This window comes from Oryctolagus cuniculus, chromosome 10, assembly GCF_964237555.1.
Source record: "Oryctolagus cuniculus chromosome 10, mOryCun1.1, whole genome shotgun sequence".
Classification (NCBI taxonomy): Eukaryota; Metazoa; Chordata; class Mammalia; order Lagomorpha; family Leporidae; genus Oryctolagus; species Oryctolagus cuniculus.
The window spans coordinates 13,434,786-13,458,118 of record NC_091441.1 but is presented as its reverse complement, the minus strand read 5'-3'; the positions used below and the strand labels follow the sequence as shown (position 1 = coordinate 13,458,118).

The following is a 23,333-nucleotide window of genomic DNA, read 5'->3' as shown; positions in this document are numbered from 1 at the left end:
TTTACAGAGTCCACAGACCAGATGTTCCTCACCTTTGAGGTAGGATAAAATTGTAGCTTTCCAATTTTTGAGTGTGGGTATTATGTGTTATGTTCGCACCACAAACATATATATTTACATGATACCATACGACAAACTATATGGTATATAGGACATGGACCCTAGAGTACATGTGTGGAGCTTACTCTCCTTTTGTTGTTGTTGTTGTTGTTGTTATTTGACGGTCAGAGTTAGGCAGTGAGAGAGAGACAGAGAGAAAGGTTTTCCTCCCATTGGTTCACTCCCCAAAATGGCCACCATGGCTAGTGCTGTGCCTATCCGAAGCCTGGAGCCAGGTGCTTCTTCCGGGTCTCCCACATGGGTGCAGGGGCCCAAGCACTTGGTTCATCCTCCACTGCCTTTCTGGGCCACAGGAGAGAGCTGGACTGGAAGAGGAGCAACCAGGACTAGAACCCAGTTCCAATATGGGATGCTGGCACTGCCCCCAGAGGATTAGCCAAGTGAGCCACAGCACCGGCCGGCCCCATGGAGCTTACTCTCTCAATGGATACACACATCCACTGCTCACAGCGTCTCATGCATTTAAGATCACAAATGTTATACTCTTAAATGGTTCATCAATAATCTCTACAATCATGAGTGGTGTTTTTTATTTAATGAAAAGATATTTTATCATTTGCAGAGATGCAGTTGGGAAGAATTTAATTTCCAGTGTTGTGAAGAAGTGCAGTGGCTTGAGTCTCACATTGCTTTTCTCATTTTGATTGGATCTTTTTTGTTTGCAGCTTGCCTGAGACAAAACCAATCTGTCATTGACTATCAGTCTCCTGCAAACAGCTTCATGGAAGAATAGAACTTCCTTGAGATTGTTGTATTGTGAATTTTTCCAGAAGAATTCAGTTTCATGACATTGTACTACTTAGATTTCCCTCTCGCTTTTCTGAAGTGAAAAGCTAAATTACTACAGGCATGAATGAGATAGCTCTGCATGTGACTATAATACTTAAAATAGATCAGCCTTAATTATTAACAGATAGCAAGTTCTTTACAGTGTTACATTCAACTCTGTAAAATTATTTTTTGAAGATCTATTTCAGAAGTCAGAATTACAGAGAGGAGAGAGATCTTCCATCAGCTGGTTCACTCCCTAGATGGCTGTAACAGCCAGCCCTGGACCAGGCTGAAACCAGGAGCCAAAAGCTTCATCTGCATCTCTGATGTAGGTGGCACGGACCCAAACACTTGGGCCAATTCCCACAGCTTTTCTAGGCCGTTATCAGGGAGCTGGATAGGAGGTCGAGCAACTGGAACACAAACTGTGTCACAGGAGGCAGCTTTACATGCTAAGCCACAGTGCAGGCCCCTTTAAAATTATTTATGTGCTTCTGTGTTTCTGAACTACTCTACTGTTCTAATTGTCATCTCAAACATTAAGTTTCAGGACTGGGGCTATCACATGACAGATTAAGCCACTGCCTGCAATGCCAAAATCCCATATAGGTCCCAGTTCATGTCCCGGCTGCTCGACTTCCAATCCCGCTCCCTGCTAATGTGCCTGAAAAAGCAGGGTACAGAGGGAGACCTGGAAGAAACTGTATGATCCTGGCTTCAGCCTGGCATAGCCCTCGCTGTTGCGGTCATTGAGGGTGTCTCTCCCTCTCTGTAACTCTGTTGTTCAAATAAATACAAAGAAATCTTTTTTTTTTAACTTTTATTTAATGAATATAACTTTCCAAAGTACGGGTTATGGATTACAATGGCTTCCCCCCCAAAACGTCCCTCCCACCCACAAGCCTCCCCATTCCCATTCCCTCTCCCCTTCCATTCACATGAGGATTCATTTTCGATTCTCTTTATATACAGAAGATCAGTTTAGCATACATTAAGTAAAGATTTCAACAGTTTGCTCCCACACAGAAACATAAAGTGAAAAATAATAGATGATTTTTTAAATGATGATGAAATCAGATCAGACCTATTGTCATGTTTAATCCCAGTGAGAGTCAAGTTGGGAATTGATAATTTCTTCTTCTTCTTTTTTTTTTTTCAGATCAGTTTAGTATACATTAAGATTTAAATGGTTTGCACCCCCATAGAAACACAAAGTGAAATATACTGTTTGAGTACTCGTTATAGCATTAAGTCTCAATGTACAGCACATTAAGGACAGAGATCCTACATGAGGAGTAAGTGCACAGTGACTCCTGTTGTTGACTTTACCAATTGACACTCCTGTTTATGGCATCAGTAATCTCCCTATGCACCAGTCATGAGTTTCCAAGGCTATGGAAGCCCTTGAGTTCTCAGACTCTTATCTTGTTTAGACAAGGTCATAGTCAAAGTGGAAGTTCTCGTGGAGGTTCTCTCCTCCCTTAAGAGAAAGGTACCTCCTTCTTTGAAGACCTGTTCTTTCCACTGGGATCTCACTCACCACTCACAGAGATCTTTCATTTAGGTTTTTTTTTTTTTTTTTTTTTTTTTTTTTTTTTTTTTTTTTTTTTTTTTTTGCCAGAGTGTCTTGGCTTTCCATGCCTGAAATACTCTCATGGGCTTTTCATCCAGATCGGAATGCCTTTAGGGCTGATTCTGAGGCCAGAGTGCTGTTTAGGACATCCACCATTCTATGAGTCTGCTGAGTATCTCGCTTCCCATGTTGGATCACTCTCCCCTTTATTTATTCTATCGGTTAGTATTAGCAGGTACTAGACTTGTTTATGTGCTCCCTTTGACTCTTAGTCCTTTCATTATGATCAATTGTGAACTGAAATTGATCATTTGGACTAGTGAGATGGCATTGGTACATGCCACCTTGATGGGATTAAATTGGAGTCCCCTGATATGTTTCTAACTCTACCATTTGGGGCAAGTCAGCTTGAGCATGTCCCAAATTGTACATCTGACAAAGAAATCTTTAAAAAAGGGAAGTTTCCCCAAAGCACAAGTTGTCCTCAGTGTGTTTTTTTCGCACCATTTCTTACTTGTATTGATTATGAAGCTATGTTACACACTGAAACATTTGTCAGTAACTCAAAAATGAAGTTCAACTGTGAGGATTTTGTATCCAGTTGCTTAAGGTCTAAACTTTCAACATAGAAAAAAGAAGATAACATCAAATTCAAGATTTGTCTTGTATATACATACAATTCAACAATTCTTTCAATTCTACATGTGACTGATTTTTTTCAATAAATGAAAATTCACCTTTGTGTCACTATTTCTTATTGTTTCATTACTATCTCATCCCAGAGTCAAAAACAATTCTTGAGTCCATCAGTCTGATCTCAAAACACATTGTCAGTCTGGGCCTCCTAGACTGAGCAAGACAGAATTCGATGCTCAAGACATTTCCTGCAGGAGATGCCTGTGAAGCATAAAGGCATCAAGCGTAGGTTGTCCATTCCAGATGCCAAGTCTGCTGTTTGCCTTCTGAGCAAGGAGATGGAGAAGGAGGAGGCTTGAGTAGAAAGAAACCCAGCTCCGTGCAGATCCAGGAGTCTCAGCCAGGCGTCCTCAGGCGAACGCTCTCCGTGAGAGAATCATCTGTTACTCATTGCACCTCATGCTCAGCCTGTGACTGGGAGCAGCCCAGAGGAAATGTGACGTGAGAGCAAAACCCACGAGGCATCCTCGGCTGTGGCAGCTGGGCCTGTCCATTAACCATGCCCAGCCTCGGGCTCTCTTCAGGGACCATGTTCATAGAGTGCCCCAGTGGCTGCCCCACAGTGGTCTCTTTGCATATTTTTATTCTTCAGACCCTTAACATAGTATTTCACTTCGTTATCAATGGCCCTCTTTGAAAGTAAGCCAAAATCCTACTTCTAAATATTGTGCGACAGGGCCATGTACCTGCATCTCTGTTTATGTATACACCTGATGACTTGAAGTGGTCTTTATGTAAACACATGCACTGTTCTGCCCTAGCACGTAGGAAGGCAAGTGGATACATCAATGCTAACAATCTCAGCCGAATATTCGACCCTAGAAAGTCATCTCCGGAAACCATCCTCTGTCCTTTATCAAGAGGACCAAAGTGAATGTGCGTGTTTCCCTCAGGAACAGCTGCAATATCCTCATCTATAACATAAATAATTTAACAACTTAGCCCTCCCAATTATATAAGAATATACCTTATGATTTATATCCTCATAAAACCAATGATTTGAAGACATTTTTAATCATAGATCATTTTTATAAATCTGGACAAAGTAATTTTTCCATATCAGGGGTAGAGTAGCAATGCATGTTGACAAAGTTTCCTATGCCAAGGTTATCATGTAGGACAATGCGGCTTTCATCAGATTCACTTTTGTGAAGTAAATATGCTTAAAACTATCTATTTGAGGGGAGTTTTAGATCTGTCTGCAGAAAAGTCTGCATCTCCTGCAGGGAAGAGATGACCCTGTATCCAGGCATTGATTTTACTTTTCTTAACAAAATAGAAACTTTGGAATTTGTATGCTTGGTTTCTGAAGTACAGGCTTTTCTTATTAAGTTTCATTTACATCCATAATTCAAATGATTGATCTCCCAAAAAGCTTGAAAATATTCTTAAAGATAGTTTGCTAAGCAACTTCTGTCACATGACTAGAACCTAAAGGAGTAAGCAAGACTAGATAACCACTAATTTCTCCAACTACGCTGTATTCTTCTATGTCAGTCATACAGGAAACGCTGTGATAAGTAGAAAGCACAACCGAAATCTCAGTGAGTTCATTTATAACGATGTCCTGCAGGTAACTCTCCCCAGCAACTTCTGTCATTTGATGACTGAGCTATTTTCCATGTTCCTGGGGGCCTCCAGAGGTTTCCAGGGGACCTGGGAAGCAAAGACCAGCGCAGCGCCAGCAGGGAGCAAATACAGACACCGTGCAGTAGTAGCGACCTCCACTGTATTTTAAAGCAAGTGATTTCAGCAAAATGTGTTATATTACTTTAGTTTTCAGTAGACATATTTTCACAGATCTATGACTTTTCTTTCATGCTTAGCTTTTATGTTATTTTATTAGAGTACACAGTAAAAAATTATCTTTCTCATCCTTTCAGTCTGTTATGAATATATTGGACAACTATTTTGCAAGTCATACTTTTAACATGTAATTATATTAGTATGTTTCAGCATATAATTTTAAAAAATTACATAGAAGCACAAGGAGGTTGAATAAATGCTAATGGTAGCAATAGATCTGGGAATTTTTAAAATTTTTTATGTACTCATTTTCATTTTTGTTTGAAAGTGAGAGAGAGGGGGACTAAGAGATATTTTCCATAGGCTTCTTGGCTCTGCAAATGCCTGAAACAGCCAGGGCTGGGCCAGGCCGAGGCTAGGAGCCAGAAACTCAATCTGAGACTCCCACATGGGTGGCAGGGACCCAAGTACTTGAGTGATCATCTGCTGCCTTCCACAGTGCACACCGGAAGAAAGCAGGGTGGGAAGCAGAGCCAGAACTCAGCGAAGGTGTCTGGATATGAGATGTGGGGTCCTCACCAATAATTCAGCTGCTGTGCCAGATGTCCACCACACGATCTGGGAAATTTGGCTTTTGATTTTGAATGAAAAATATTGCAAGATAATCTCTCTCTCTCTCTCTCCTATATATATATATATATATATATATATAAGTGTGTGTGTATTATATTCTATTATATTGTAAAGCAGAGTAATCCAGATGGATTTATTTAATAGGCTCATTTATTTAATAGGCTTCATCAAGTAGTTAAAGAAAGAATTAATTTGTTTAGGCCTTGAGAACAATAATTCCATCTTAATCTGTAGACATTGTCAATGCCATGCAATACCTGGGGACAGCTCAGAAGAAAGAAAACCCTCAAGAACAGCGTTAGCAGCAGAGCAGTAGCAGGAGACGGCTTCTCCAGCATGCCGAGGCTTCCACCGGGACCCAGCCATTACCAGTTCTCTTTGCTGATAAATATACGTGGTATCAGCAAGTCTGCTGAATCAGGACATGATTCTCTGACTGTTCCTGCTGACCAAAATAGCCAGAAATTTCTTATTAGCTGGGCGGGCGAGGCATTAGCCAGGCCTCTGACCTTCCTTTTCTTAGAGCACTTGTGGTGGAAAACTGTGTAATCATCAGGAAATGTAACTTCTCTATCTCCCAGTCTCCGTGGGAAGACAGGAGCCTATCACTGCTGGAGACCAATTAGCAGACACTGATGGACTGTGAGGTCCCTAACTCTCAGTTTCTCAAGCTCTGAAAGACTCTCCAGGCCTTTGACTCAGCTGAGTTCTGGTGGAGAACTGCAGCTTCTCCTCTTTACATGCTTACTTAATTGTCATTTACATACTTAAGGCAAACCACATGGCATTTTGACACACATATTGATAGTCAAGTGTAACCACACTCCAACAGATTAACATATTTATTATCCTCACATCATTATTCGAGTTATTTTTTTGTTTGAAGTACTATTACAAAACTATTGTAACCAAAACAGGTTGATAATGACCTAAAAGCGTATGCCAAGAAAACGAAATAGACATCTCCGACTAGCTTTTGACAAAGTGATGAAGAGGTCAGCGTGAAAGGGAAGGTGTTTACTCATGAAGCCGCCTTTGGGGATGCCTGTGTCTCCTATCAGAGCGCTAGAGTCTGAGTTCCTGCTCCATTTGTGGCTTCCAATTCCACTTTCTTGCTATTGCAAATCCAGGGAGGCAACAGATGATGAGTCCTGTAATAGAGTCCCTGCCACTCACATGAGAGCCTGGGATTGAATTCCAAGGTCCTGGCTACGATAGGGGAGTGAATCAGCAGAAGGAAGATCTCTCACTTTCTCTCTCTCTCTCTCTCTCTCTCTCTGTATGTGTGTGTGTGTGTGTGTCTTCCTCTCTAATTTTCAAAATAAATAAATAAGTAATAATTAAAAAAAAAAGAAAGTGGGCCCTTATTGCACATCACAGATGAAAATCAACTAAAATAGGTAAAAGATCTAAACAAAAAAAAAGCTTACATATTTAACTTTGCCCAGTGTAGTTTTTGCTTTGCCATTTCTTTTGTTCTTCAGTGATTCAAAATTTTCCAGTGAACAAATTTCCAGTGAACATTTTTCCAGTGAACAAAACATGTGGGTGATGCCAAGTTTTTGTAGAAAGTATACTTTCACATGAAAAGATATTGTTCACAAAAGTAGCACTCTTGTCTCAAAAATATATATGTTTGCAGTGCTCTGTAATTTATCAGTACCTATTTGTTCTACAGATTTTACTTTTAAAGTAAAAGCTAAATTCGTTCTTCACTGAAATAGTATTTTTTTTTAAATTCACAACCTCTTCACTCTTTATCTGATAATTAAAGATATGAATAACAGGAGACCTAATGTAGAGAAAACTTTGATGATTTGCTATGATGGTGCAAAATGAAGCCATCTAAAATGAGTGAAGACTGAAAAGGGAAGGTGTGGTAGAGGACTTAAATAAAGAGAAGGCTACAGTACTGAAGTTAAAGGATCTTACATGTGTTAAAAGTAATATTTTTATTTTTAAAATATAGCATTATAATTCGTGATGCGTCTAACAGTTTGGACAACACAGATACAATTTAGTTAGATACTTGTTAAAATTTGTAAAACATAATTTAACAATATTGAAAAAAAGAATAACAATAAAGTCAGCATTGTTTAATTATGGGTTAAAAAATAACACTGGGTTATTGTTCATTGTTTTTTAGCTAGCTTTGGTATTTGTGAGTCTTATTTTTCTATGTCCTTATATGTTGTGCTAGATAGAATGCCTCCTCCAAAGTGACAATAAGCTGGCTGCCCACACAAAATTTAAAGGCGGAAAATGAAGAAAGCACAGGAATTATCCAAAATGGGCCAATTACTGTTCCTCAATCTTTTGGTTGCTCCCCAAAGAATTTCCTTGGCAGGAGCCTTTCTTGCTGTTTTTATTTAACAGATAACATTCTGAGAACTGCAAATTGACAAGTGAGCGGACCGCACATCGAAGGCCTGAGTTTTTGTGGGACTATTAAATCACTTCTGGTCTTTTGGTTATTACAGATTTATTTGTGCAAAGAGATTGTTTGTGAATGGAAGCCTGAGCTTTGCGTACATGCAAATTACCAGGTTCCCAGGTGCCAGTATTAACTGAGCATGCAAACTTAATTGCTTACAACGTCAGAAACTTGACTGTGAACTCAGTGGGGTGAAACAGGATTTAATTTATAACAACACACGAAAATCATGACACCTGTGCCTTGTTTCTTCTACATATAATAGCTGACATTTTTTCTGCAATAATATATGTTTTAATTTGCTATTTAAAATGTTAACATACATGGGGCCGGCATTGTGGCATAGCAGTCAAGTCACCACCTGGAATGCCAGCATCCCTTATAGGCACCAGCTGCTCCCTGCTAATAGCCTGGGAAAAGCATCAGAAGATGGCCCAAGTGCTTGGGCCACTACACCCATATGAGAGACCCAAATGAATCTCCTAGCTCTTGGCTTTGGTGTGGCTCAGCCCTGGCCATTACAGCAGTCTGGAGAGTGAACCAGAAGATGGAAGATCTCATTCTATCTCTGTCTCTTCCTTTCTTTCTGTAGCTTTCACTTTCAAGCAAATAAAGAAATCTTTAAAGTACAATTGGCATCTAAAAATCATATGTATTTACAGAATACTATGTAATGCTTTACTACATATGGATATTGTGTGGTGTCTAATCTGGGTAAATATAATTTTTAATCATTTTTTTATATTTTTTAACTTTTATTTAATGAATATAAATTTCCAAAGTACAGAATATGGATTACAATGGCTTCCCCCCTATAACGTCCCTCCCACCCGCAACCCTCCCCTTATCCACTCCCTCTCCCCTTCCATTCACATCAAGATTCATTTTCTATTCTCTTTATATACAGAAGATCAGTTTAGCATACATTAAGTGAAGAAGATTTCAACAGTTTGCTCCCACACAGAAACATAAAGTGAAAAATACTGTTTGAGTACTAGTTATAGCATTACATCTCAATGTACAGCACACTAAGGACAGAGATCCTACATGAGGAGTAAGTGCACAGTGACTCCTGTTGTTGACTTAACAAATTGACACTCTTGTTTATGGCATCAGTAATCACCCTAGGCTCTTGTCATGAGCTGCCAAGGCTATGGAAGCCCCCTGAGTTCACTGACTCTGATCATATTTAGACAGGGCCATGGTCAAAGTGGAAGTTCTCTCCTCCCTTCAGAGAAAGGTACCTCCTTCTTTGATGACCCGTTCTATCCACTGGGATCTCACTCATGGAGATCTTTCATTTAGGTTTTTTTTTTCCCCCCCAGAGTGTCTTGGCTTTCCATGCCTGAAATACTCTCATGGGCATTTCAGCCAGATCCACATGCCTTAAGGGTTCATTATGAGGCCAGAGTGCCGTTAAGACATTTGCCATTCTATGGGTCTGCTGTGTATCTCATTTCCCATGTTGGATCATTCTCTCCCTTTTTGATTCTATCAGCTAGTATTTGCAGACACTGTTCTTGTTTATGTGATCCCTTTGGTTCTTAGTCCTATCATTACGATCAATTGTGAACAGAAATTGATCACTGGGACTAGTGAGATGGCATTGGTACATGCCACCTTGATGGGGTTGAATTGGAATCCCCTGGTATGTTTCTAACTCTACTGTTTGAGGTAAGTCAGCTTGAGCATGTCCCGAATTGCACATCTCTTCCCTCTCTTATTCCCACTCTTATATTTAACAGCGATCACTTTTCAGTTAAGTTTCAGCACTTAAGAAGAATTGTGTATTGATTACAGTATTCAACCAAAAGTATTAAGTAGAACAAACAAAAAAATACTAAGAGGGATAACATATTAAGCTGCTCATCAACAGTCAGGGTGAGCACTGATCAAGTCACCATTTCTATAGTGTTCATTTCACTTTAACAGGTTTCCTTTTTGGTGCTCAGTTTGTTGTCACCTATCAAGGAGAACAAGTGGTATTTGTCCCTTTGGGATTGGCTTATTTCACTCAACATAATGTTTTCCAAATTCCTAACAGGGATCACTTTTCAGTTAAAATTTAAACACCTAAGAACAATTGTGTGTTAATTACAGAGTTCAACCAATGGTACTAGAACAAAAAAAAAAATACTAAAATGGATAAAGTATTACATTGTACATCAACCGTCAGGACAAGAGCTGATCAAGTCACTGTTTCTCATAGTGTCCATTTCACTTCAACAAGTTTCCCCTTTGGTGCTCAGTTAGTTGTCGCCAATCAGGGAGAACATATGATATTTGTCCCTTTGGGACTGGCTTAATTCACTCAGCATGATGTTTTCCAAATTCCTCCATCTTGTTGCAAATGACTGGGTTTCGTTGTTTTTGACTGCCACTATGGAAGTCAGTCTGGAGATTCCTCAGAAACCTGAATATAACCCTACCATTCAACCCAGCCATCCCACTCCTTGGAATTTACCCAAAGTAAATTAAATTGGAAAACAAAAAAGCAGTCTGCACATTAATGTTTATTGCAGCTCAATTCACAATAGCTAAGACCTGGAAACAACCGAAATGCCCATCAACAGTAGACTGGATAAAGAAATTATGGGACATGTACTCTATCAAATACTATACAGCAGTCAAAAACAATTTTTAATCATTTAACACATATGATTTTTAAAAAATATTTTATTTTATTTATTTTAAAAGTAGAATTGGTAGCAGGGGAAACCAATAGAGAAAGAGATCTTCCATTCTTTGGTTCAGTCCCCAAACAGTGATGGCCAGGCTGGGCCAGGCCTCAGACAGGAGCCTGGAACTGCATGGATCTGGTTTGAACAACCAGTTTGAGCCGATGTTCGTATGAGAGGCTGGCATTTCAGGCAGCGGATCAACCCCCTGTGCCACAATGCAGGCCTCCAACTCCTTTATAGCAAAAAAATTTTGGAAGGAATTCATTTTAAAATTTTTTACTCCAGATTTTTGGTATATGATATCTGCAATGGATACTACATGGTGTTATGATCATAGACACATGATATGAAATTTTGTATTCAAAAATTTTCAGTAGTCAAAGTTCAATGGAATTTGTAAAAATGGTTAGGGGATTAAAATAGATTTGAATCCTAGATGTTGAACCTTAGTCTTTGTATGCATTGACTTTTTTTAAATTAAAGTACTGCTAATGGGAAACTGAATTCATCCGAAGAAGGTGCCATGTATTTCAATAGGAAGAGTTCCTGTAACTATTCAAACTAGGTTTTCTATTTTGACAACACAGTAACCTATTGTTTTTTAAAGTTTGAATGAATTCAGTGTGAAAACAATAGAATAATTGTTACAAGTATTTATCTTCCTATGTAACGCATTAGTTTATATTTAATAACAAACCCAAGGAACAGTGATGGAATTGCTTCTGCTATTTCGGAATCACACTTACATCTTCTGTGATGCAAGATCAGAGGGTAAAATTGTGATATACCTTCTCTCTGTCTTAGAGAATGAACAGTTGAACAACAATTCAGCCAAGTTTGTCTACAAATGCAGAAACTTCATTCATTACCACCCAGCTGTGTTTGCTTAGCCAAGTGATAATAATGGATTACACTGGAATACAAAAACAATGGCAATCAGATTGGTGAGGAAAATAGTATGTTGGTAAAGGACACATTGGAATCCAATTTGAAGTTTCTAGCCTCAATTAAAGTGACTAGGAAGTAACAAAGCAAATGGATCATGCTGGGATGATGTAATCTAAACTGTTTCAATTCTATAAAGTAATCAGAACCCCAGATAAAATGTAAAAAAACAGTATTATTTCCAACAATAGACCCTTGTACACAATATATTCATTCATTTGTTTGTTTTTAGACAAATGTTTATTGAATTTCTCCTCTATTTCAAAGAGTGTCAGACCCTGAAAATACAAAACACATTCACATCAGTGTAATGATGTGTGGCAGAGATCAAGCTATATCGTTATTTTATTAAAACAAACTTCTCCCACTGCAGGTGGTGTGAGTACATTTTTTTCTCTTAGAAAATTGACAATTCAGAACTCACTGCAAAGTGCCCAGGGTACTCAAGAAATGGTTTCATTGATTACTTTCATCTTAATGCAATTAGACTTTAAATCATCAGATCGCCAATGAATCTTCAGAAAAGCAATGAAGCAAGTACACTTTGGATGATGTCATAGAGAAGTTTGTTAGCACATATAAAAATTAATAGTATTTGGGTATAGTGAATCCACTCTCAATAGCTCAGGTTATTAATTGGCCTACACAGGTTGTCAGACATTTTATGTTTGAGTTAAGAAATGCAGAGACTATGTTTTTTTTCCCCCCATTGGAAAACTAGGTAAGAGTAAGTGGCATTAACTATTTATCTTTTTTGATAAATTTCTATATAGGCAAATGGTAAGGTACTTTCATCACTACAATTCTGGGTAACTGTTACGGATCTGTCTTGCTATTTCAATGGCAAACTGTATATAGTGGTGTTCTGTCCTGACAATGTGTCATCTTTCCAATGCACTGTAATTTAACCCAAAAGTTCTCTCTCCAGCTTATGTGGCATGATATAATCAGAAAACTCCTAAGGGTCAGTTTGGCAGTGACCTCGCCTTTGTGGTTATGTTCTGAGGTCAGTGGGGGCACATTTTATTTTGATGCTGCATTTGATGCGAAGTGACAGTTGCCTTGAGCTCTCACTGTTCATGCTGATACTACTGGGGTGTGTCCTTAAAGAATCAGTATGGCCTTTTTGAGAACAGTATTTCCTGAAGAAGAAGTTCAGTCTATTCAAAGAAAGAAAAAGGAAAGTCTGACATATATGTACATATTAGAAAGTCATAAAATTTTTGGAGTCATTTTCACAAACATTTATCTTTTTATACTTTATTGACTTTGACTATTTTTAGCAGTAAATAATTGATTTGTGATTCTGTCTTGAAGAATTAACAAAAATTATAATATTAATTAGTTCATTTATTATTTTGAGCATGTATTATGTACATTGCACACAGTTTACCATAGAAAAGAGGTACAAACATGCTCCACAAGAGGTTTATCATCAAGTGTGGGAAACACATCTGGCCATTCTGAGCACAAAGAGAAACCTCCTAAAATGAGTATACTGGGCCTTACAAGAATGCATTATAGCTTCTGAGTATCATCTTATGGGCATCCTAGTTCCATATATATATATATATATATATATAGAGAGAGAGAGAGAGAGAGAGAGAGAGAAGTTTTGTAATGAAGGTAGAATTTGAACATAAACTTAATCAATCCAAGATATTTTCATAGTGGTGATAGAATTTATTGCAATGCTCCTGAACAAATAATAGAATCAAACATGAAGGTTCTCATATATTCATGAAGTTTGGGGAAATTCTAATTTAAAATAAATGCTTTTAAATCTTTTCTATAAATATATAAAAATAAAGATCTCAAATTATCAACAGAATAATCAGAGCTTCCACTTCTCTATGTATTAATGTCAGCCACCTATGCTAGAATCAGGCAATTTTTTAGAATCATGCAAACAAAATGTCAAGAACAGATGGAAATCAGCCAACCTTCATGACTTGTACATTACTAGAATGAAGATGAGATTATATAACCAAGTGGGTGGCCAAGTGTCCAGGTGATAGCGTCTGGTTCACTGGGATATTAAGTCTGTCATCCAGAATAAGCATCACTTTCCCAAACCAAATCCAAGTTCTTTTACCCATAGTAGCCTCTATTTGTGGGAACAGAAAGCAAAATGTTAAAGTGTGTCAATGAACTTATTAGTGAATGGCATCAGTTGTGTCGTTCTTCTCTATCTCGGTTTTCTTATGTGGGACATAGCACACGTTTCAGTGCACAAGATGCACTTAGAGAACAGCTTTCCCCCAACTCCACAGATGAATCTTCAAATAAGCACCATTAGCTACCTGGTAAGGAATCATTCCTCCTTCCAGTCAGACCAGGTAATCCTGAGTAGTGAGGTACATGGTTAGATGACACATCATATGCCAAGTTCAAGTCCTGGATCTTTTCACAAGAAATGAGTATGTAGGTATAAAACAGTATCACATAGAGCACTGTAGGAAACTGAAGGTGTTGCTTTAGGAGTCCCTGTAGACAAGGAAAACACACATCCAGAGAAGGTGCCAGCTCCTCTGAGGACAAACGGCTCTTTCCTGCATGCAGGAGAATGCTGTGTCAACAACCTGCCATCAAGGTGGCTGATGTCAACGGTGCACCCACACTTTAGCACTGTGACACACAGGGAGCACGGACAGATGACCTATTTCTATTCTTAGCAAGGCCATATGCTCCTTTCCCATTACTTTAAGTTACTCAGAACTGAACTTTACTACTCACTTTAAGAGCACATTGAATGTTCCACTAACAACCACTGTATTTCAACATCTTTAGTTTTTTGTTTTTTTTTTTCTTTCACTATTTTCCTAAAGCCCAGCCCTCGTTAGGTACATACTGTCTGTCACAAGAGAATCAATAGGAGATAGTTCAATCTACTGGTTTGCTATTACATGGTCTAGATGAAAAAACCTGTTCCTTCTTTTGTTTGTCTCAGTTGTTCCACAACTGAGAGTTTATCCTTTGCTAACAATCCATTTTTAGAACCAATTTTAGTATCACTGCAAACTTTTTGGTTAGCAGTTGCTGAGATTGGGGATGGTGTTTTGACATCCCATATGGACACTGGTTCAAGTCCTGGCCACTCTACTTCTGATATAGCTCCATGCTACTGTGCCTGGGAAAGCTGCAGAGGATGATCCAAGTCCTTGGGTCCCTGCACCAAATGAATTTCGTGGCTCCTGGCCTTGGCTGGCCCACCCCGGTCATTGAGGCCACCCAAGTGGACCAGTGAATGGAAGATTTCTCTCCTCTCTCTGTCTCTCCCTCCCTTTATAACTATGGCTTTCAAGCATATAAGTAAATCCTAAAAAAAATAGTTGCAAAAATGCAGGCATTCCTATTTTATGGCTACTGCAGAAGGCCCAGAAATAAAGCCATTTAGTTACACTGTGGTAAGAACACAGCTTTTTACCTTGTGCTTTATACACAACAATGTTTTCCTGACTTGCAATTTCAAAGTCCTCCTAGACTGTGATCCATAGGTCTCCCCTCTCTTTATCTCCAAGCATTGCTTGGCTTCAATAGTTCTTACCTGAGTACTGTGCACTACCAGCAGTGACCTCCTGATCTCACCTTCCCCGTGGAAAAGAAGGGGCAAAGGAAAAAACCAGGAGCACCGAGAAAGAAATTAGACTTTCTTTTAGTTACTTTAAATTGTACTTTTTATGAACTGAGAGTTTCTTAAAAAGTGAACTCCACCTAGAATAATTCAAGAAGACCAGAGGGGACATGGGGCTTTAATTAAGCTATTTAATGTAATTAGTTGAAAAGATGTTAAAAGTTAGCAGTTGAACATTTTTATCTCATCTTGTTATATTCCCCACTCTCTTCCTCTTTCCATATCTCTCTTGCTTTTGTTCTTTCTGTGTTTGCCTATTTTTCCCTAGGATAATTGTACAGTCAGAGTTCTCCATAGAGACAAAATCAATATCGCAGATGGACAGATGGATAGATAGATAGATGATAGATTAGATAGATAGATTAGATAATTAGATAGATAGCTAGATGATAGATTAGAGATAGCTGGGTAGATGATAGATGATACATTAGATTTAGATTAGATAAATACATAGATAGATAGATTAGATTTAGATTAGATAAATAGATAGATAGATAGATAGATAGATGATGGACAGATGACAGAGGAATTGGTTCCTGTGATTATGGAGAACAAGAAGACCCATGATAAGCAGGCTGGAGGTTCTGGGATGCTGAGAGAGTGGCTGAGTCCAAATCTGACGCCTCAGAACCAGGATAGCCAACGGTCTGACTATGAAACTGAGGCAGGATGCTGCTGTTGAGTCCTGGGGTCCAGGGTGAGAGGAGCTGTTGAAGGACATGAGAAGCAAAGTATATCCCAGCTCCAGGAGACAGAGGAAATGACCGTTTTCTCTCTCTGAACGCCCAGTGTTTGGATGGGGTGCACTCACATTGAGGATGGATCTTCCAACTCGGTCCACTGGCTCGCATGCCAGTCTCCTCGGGAAACACCCGCCCAGACGCGCTCAGGAGGAACCCATTGCCATTGCTGTGATCCTTCTGCTAGCCAAGCTGACGCCTAATAGCTTTACAATAACCTGATCTGATATTGACGCATAAATCGTGAGATATTTTGAAAATACATAATCTCCTGTGTAAGCATAAGAACTTCGTTTCTTCTTCTCTTTATTTTCTACTTGTTCATCTCTTATCTTCCCTACTGACACCTTCTCTGTCAGTCAAAAAAATAATTTCACTCTGAACAATTTTGCCTCTTGTAACATGTATCACAGAAAATTATCTAGAAGCACAGGTAAAGTGAAGAGATTTCATCTAAACAATGTAATTTATGTGCAGAATTTTCAAAATATAGAAAGTAATTGAGCTGATGAAATTAATTTATTACAGCAGTGCATGTATTGAACCTCAGTACCTATAAGAAGTAAAATAACTCCAGGTTGTGTCAGTCTATATTCACACACACACACACAGACACACACATACACACACACACACACACACTCCCAGCTAATTTACTACAAACTACTCTAAGAATCTGTAGTATCTGAGGGGTCACACCTAAAAGGATGGGATTATTCATAATCCCACAGTGCTCCTCCTGACATAATGGCTTGTGCACTTCCTGAGAATGTGTTATTAATGCTGAGGGACTTGACCAGTCTGGCACTATTGTTCAGCTTCCTTTCAGAGTTTGTGCTATTCTACAAGTGCCTTGTTTTTGTTGGAAATTATTCATTTTGCCAGTGATCTCAGGTTAGTGATGTCAAAAACACTGTACTAATATAACTTTTGAAATTACATTTCACCTTATGAATAACCAAATTTTAATGAGGACTGATTCAAGAACCTGTTTAGTCAGAAGGGCACCCAATGAATATTCATCTTTTGCTTATTTTATATTAGATTCCATAGTTCATGTATTGCTTGCCTTACAGAATGAGAATACTTTCTTCATTTAAAATTATAATCCACTACTAGTTTTAATTTTTCCCAGTAAAATCAAAAAGTCAGTTCACAGAATAAAAATTTAAGCAAAATGAAGCCAGTTGTTCTGATCCCCAAAAAAGTTTCTTTTTAATTACTTATTTATTTGTAAGTCAAAGTTACACAGAGAGAGAAGGAGAGGCAGAGAGAGAAAGAGAGATAAGGTGGGGGAGAGAGAGAGAGAGAGAGGGAGAGAGAGGTCTTCCCATCTCTGGTTCACTCTCCAATTGGCTCCAATGGCTGCAGCTGCACCTATCCGAAGCCAGAGCCAAGTGCTTCTTCTGGGTCTCCCATATAGGTGGAGGGGCCAAAGTACTTAGGCCATCATGTACTACTTTCCCAGGCCATAGCAGGGAGCTGGATGGGAAGTGGAGCAGCCGGGATTTGAACTAGCAGCCATATGGGATGCCAGCACTGCAGGCAGAGGCTTTTACCTGCTATGCCACAGCGCCCTGCCCACCCCCCAAAAAAGTTTTATAATCACAGTTTAAACTTTCATTTAGTGTTTTTTGCTCTTGTTAGAGTGACATTGATTGAATTAATATTTCTAGATAATTTGGTTTTTTAAAATTATCTGTTTGTAGAGGAATCTTTAAAGAAGAGCATTTTAAAAGAATTGTAATGATGTAAGTACATTTCAGTTAGTCTGCTTTTTCATACACAAATACCTCCTTTCTTGTCGTATTCAAAAGGAATGATATGTGTAAATTATGTATAGATGGAAACAGAATGTCCCCTGGGGACATTTTAGAGTGAAAAGACTTTCCATTGGATTATTTGGTGCAAAAGGCTTTTGATTTATGTTTAAAAGTAAACTGTATTTTGTGAGAAATGAAAAGATAAATTGTAAGGATCCCTTAAGTACCCCATTCAAACCAATCATGTTCTATATAATAATGAAGTTATGTACACTGACAATGGTGGCACCTCAGAAATGTGCCATTATTTCCTTTTGTGGGGTTTGTTTTCCAGATATCTTAGGATTCCTGTCACATGAGAAACATCCTTTTGCCCACTTTTTCCCTACTATAAGCCTCATCCCTTGCACTTCAAAATAACTTTTTAAGATATATGAAAATCTATTTATAAATCCAAGGAGATGAGCAGTTTTAATGCCGTGATTTCTTCCAGTCACTGAGCGTGCTGGCTGTGGTGCAGGCTCCTCAGTGAGGCAGTCCCACATACTTTATTTGTGAAAAATGGAGCACTACTACATTTCCCCCTGCATGCATTCGCAGATATCATTGTGGCGTGCTATACATTCTCTTGCACAGGCTTCTAAATAGTCTGAACTATATCGCTATCCTCAGTCATTTGCTCTAGTCCTTAGGAACTAAAACAGTCTGATTTTTCTGTTTAGTTAGGCATTCTTATTCCTACAAATCCTGGCCATGGAAACAAAAAAATTGTCAGAAGTTCGTCTTGAGTTTTTGCATAATGTTTGTTTTCTCTTACTAAATAGACAAATCATAGTGCCATCTACGCTTATCTTGAAGTCAAATACATTGTCATCATTTAAAAAATATTTTCTTCCTCTCATGTGGATAATGTGCTAAGATATTATGTTCATTAGCTCGTCCTAGGAAATCAGGAACAAAGTAAGACTTACAGGTAAGGACACATTGGATTATCAGAACAAAAAAAGAGTATGTGAATGTCACCTGAGTTAAAGTTCCACATAGGGAAAAATATAATATGCTATCAAAAATTTTATAGGATAAGGAAAGAAAGAAGCTAATTTTAAATTATAATGTGCTATGGTGATACAAGATAATGCCATTAGTGTCATGTCTTGGGTGAACATTGCTATTTGGTATGTGTTGAGCTTCCTGTAATGATTTCATGTCCAAAAAATTGATGAGCATGATTCTCCAATTATGTCTTTTGTCCTGTTTCTCCTAGTAATTTTTTCCTCTTTATATGGTTTTATTCTGGACACTTATCTTTGTTCCTGTAAATTATGTGCTAGAGGAGATTTTTTTTGTATAAAATCTACATTGGCTTTATTTGTATTCAGTTCCTGCATGTATACTATCTGTTCACCCATCAGATATAATTATGCTGGGCAGTCATGGACGTTACACACCTGGAAAGGTCACCTGAGTGAGTTCCAAAACATCACCCCTTTACCTAACATCATTTCACCACTGTCAAGAAGGTAGCCACCTATTACAGTAGTTTAATTTGTACAGTTTGTATGATATTAGCACCCTTGGTTATTTTCCATGAATAGTGTGAATGGAAGCTTATGAAACAGTGACATGAATTAAGGTTACAGAATACTATCACCCTTTATGCCTGTGAGTTTATTATCAGGACCTGTTTGATGGTGACAGCTTGTCCCCAGCTTACTACCACTCTGCCCTGCATATAAACAGTGGGGGTTTTAATCAAAGAGACATGTTTTCCTTTCTGGTAGTGCACCACTGTTTCACATCACAGTTATAGCCAGTGACATGCAGAAAGGTCTGTGCCCAGCCATTTCTGACGTTAAACATCAATCACTATTCCATCAGAGACTGAGCAGACACTATTAATCATTGAGAGAAATCATGAATTTTTATAAAATGAATCAAATGAAGTTTTCAAAAAATTCCATGCCAAGACCTTTTTCTAATAAAAATGTGTGATGGCTGTGTTTCACCACTGTGCAAGTGTGAATGTTTCTGTGTTGTGTATATATGTGTGTTTTGAATTGTGAACACTGTATAGTCCCATTGGGACAACAGAAGGAATCATACAGTGATTTGCATGATTACAATATAAACATACTTTAATTTTCTTTGGAAATAAAAGGAATCAGATAATATTAGTAAAAGTAAAAAAGTATATGCTAATAAATATTCCAAGCAGCAAAGAAGAACAAACCACCACTAAAATAACAATTTGTTCGTGTGCCGTACAGTTGCTTCTCCCTGAAGACAGTCAAAGTAGCAATCAGTCCAACTATTGGTTCAGTATGAGCTATGGATCAGATCATGTCAATTATGGGGTTTTCCATTTAATGTAAAAATAAAATGAAAATGTAAATTATATGCTATGTATATTAAAATATATAAAGTTTAGAAGAAAGAAAATTTCATTGGTCCCTTTCTACATATGATCTCATACTGCTCATTCATTTCATGTCATTTGAAAAAGGCTGAAAGTATTTGCAAAGAAGCCTACTGCATTTTTTTGTAGGACAAAATAGTTCTGCCAGCAACGAGGCTCCAAAAGTCTATGGAGTTGTCATTGTCAATGGCATACAGAGGTATTGTCTTGTACTGGGGAAAGGACAAAGACCCAGTGGTTCTTCTTGCTCAATCTAGAAATATATGCTTGGTTAGTGAATACCAGTAGATAAGTTGCTAATCAGAAGTATTTAATTTTTAACTCAAGAAACAGGAAGGCACTGAAATGGCTCATTGTTCACCTTTACGGAAATGTAGAATGCAGCTTCCATCTACTTGGATTCCATGAACAAAGTGGGTCCTAGTCGTATGATTCCGATCTCACCTGTTGGTTATTGAAAAGTATGGGTATGGATTTCTGAGGATACCAAGAGATTTACAATGATTCTTAACTGTTAAACACTTATTTAGTAGTCTCTTCATTTCTTTGCAGAAATTAATATAAAAAGGTAGCGGGTAAATGTGAAATAAAATTAAATAAATATTACAATAAGAGAGAAATAAAAAATGCTCACTGGATTTTTCTTAACCAAGTTAATTTTATGTATGAGCCAATACTAGGGTTATTTTTGTTGCTTTGTTTTTAGTTCACAGCATGCTTATTATCATGTTAGCAAAAATACGTATTCTTTCTGTAAAGTAATAGATGTTACTGTCATAGAAAACCTGATCATTTTTTCACCTGATATAATGGGATATTTTAAAAGAAAAATAAGCTTGCAGTAGGTTGTAGCACACAGCCTACTTAGTACCTTAGATAAATCAAACACTTCTGTTGAAGATGTGTTTTGTGGCAGAAGTACTGTACACCTATTTCATAGTCAGAACCAGATAATTGAGTCAGGTGCCTTGTGGGTGATAAATCTAAGTCAGTTTCATCCACGATTTATGTAGAAGATAAAGTAGAGAGACAACAATAAACAAAACTGAACAAAGAGTAACAACAATATTTTATGAAGAAAAATAAACAGTATCATTTGTGAAGACTCCTAACCTCCAGGCTTCCTTATTTGTTTCCAGTTTGGCATCACTGCCACCCACTTCTGAGATTTCACCTGCATCACAGCAGAGAAATCAAATCTCTGAGGGCTCCCGTCCTCCTGTAGATAACAGATTAGAATCTGCCAACAGTAGGCAATTACACAAGACTTAGGGGCAAAGGAAGGAGAGTCCGTATTCTCCAGGGGCTGCTGTTCAGTGTGCATGGGCAGGAACAAGGTTGAAAAAACTGCTGGAAGTTTTTTCTTGAGCATTACCCATGGTAATGATATGGATTGAAGCAGAAGGTAGAGCTTTCCTTGAGGTTGATGAGATTGGCAGGGGCTTCAGGGTGAGAAAATCTTGCATTTTCAACAGTGGGTGGGTGAGATTTTTAGAATTTCCCACTTTGGAGCCACAGGCAAATATCCTTGATGATAGTCTCTCTGACCTCTATCCCTTGAGCCCTCTCCATGGCTGCACCAGTCTCTGATTTTTTTTTTTTTGAAACTCATTACTTACCAATTACATATTCTGACAGATGTATTGTCTCCATATAAATATACTGATTTGTTCCTTTAAGCAGGAGATGAAAGGTTTTTCCCAATTCAGAGTTATTTTCTGGAGAGAGAACCAGAAACACTTGAAGTTTATTTAGAAGAACAAGGATATCTGAGAGTTTCTTATGCATCAAGTATGGTTTTATATGATGGGGAGTATATCTGTGATAAAAGTAAATTCCCAATTCTCTGTCCTTATGAAAACCCTAACCCGATGTGGAAACAATACAGTGAGTGTGTGGTGGCAAAGGAGAAGAACGATATAAGTGGAGATTTCAGATAATTGACCAACATTGTAAGCAGGACTTTGGGTTAGGAGAGTATTGCAATAACGCAGGTAGGAGATGGTGGATTAAACCTAAGTAGTGATGAAGAACCTTATAAATTTATTCAAATGTTGACTAATGTATTCATTGAAAAGATATTTGTTGACTGTGGTCTATGTGTAGGAGCTACACTGGATTTCAGAGGAAAACAGAAAAAATAATCTCTGCCCTTTTAGAATTTAAACATGATACAAAGTAACTCATATATTATAACATTACATTTTATAGCTAAAAGACAAATCACAGTATTTAAGGGGGACATACATGGACAGTATTAAATATGGCATTCAGGTTAGTCTTCCTGTTTCTATAACCAATGTTCTGCTGGCCTAGAGATCTAAGGTCCACCATGAGACACAACAATTCTAAATGTCAACCGTTACAATGTGGTTACTGTAACGAGAAGTGTCATTGCTGTGGCTATTTTTTTCTTGTTTGGTTATAAGAGTTTGTGCATACATCTATCACCTTTCTATAATCTATCAATTCATCATCTACAAAATTACTTATTTCTTTATCACATAGCAAAGACATATTGATTTTTCATCATAGTATTCAAGTGATAGAGTATCAAAGAGAAGAGTAAACGTTATTCAAGAACTTTGTATCCTTTTCTGGGGAGAGGGTTCTACACATGATTGTTTGATCACATTAGGTGGAAGTATGAACTTCTAGGGTCTTCATTTGAAGATCAAACCGTTTCAAAGAGATAGGCGTGGAGTGCAAAGTTGACGAGGTGTAGACTTGAGAAAGGTGATTTTTTTGTGTGTCAGCAGTGCACACTTATCTGGTCACACATTATTCTGAATATTTCTGTGAGAGTGTTTGTGGGTGAGATTTATGTGTAAATTGATAGACTTTTGGTAAAGCAGATGGTGTTCCCTTTGTAAATGCACCTCATTCCACCTGCTGAAGGCCTCACTAGAGAAAAGTGCGGAGCATCCCTGGGCCCTGGGGGATCCTCATCAGATTGCTTTTGGACTTCATCTATGAGCTATGCTCCTCCCAGGGTTCCAGAAATCTGGCTTTGGACTCCTACTGCAGCTCTCTCCTTGCTCCTCAGCCTGTTGACCCTCTCCAGTGCGATTTTAGCTCTCAAAGCCTACACAATCCCATAAGCATGTATGTGCTATTGGGTCTGTTTCTAAGTTAAAAAAAATAGCAGTAGCTAATGTTTGGAGTGAATTTTAAAAAAATA

At 38.1% G+C, this 23,333-nt stretch overlaps 1 pseudogene; it reads left to right on the top strand.

Moving 5' to 3' along the window:
• The window catches only part of LOC100338653 (L-lactate dehydrogenase A chain pseudogene), a 52,704-nt pseudogene extending 48,670 nt beyond the window's left edge, over positions 1–4,034 (top strand).
• The last annotated feature ends 19,299 nt before the right edge of the window (positions 4,035–23,333 follow it).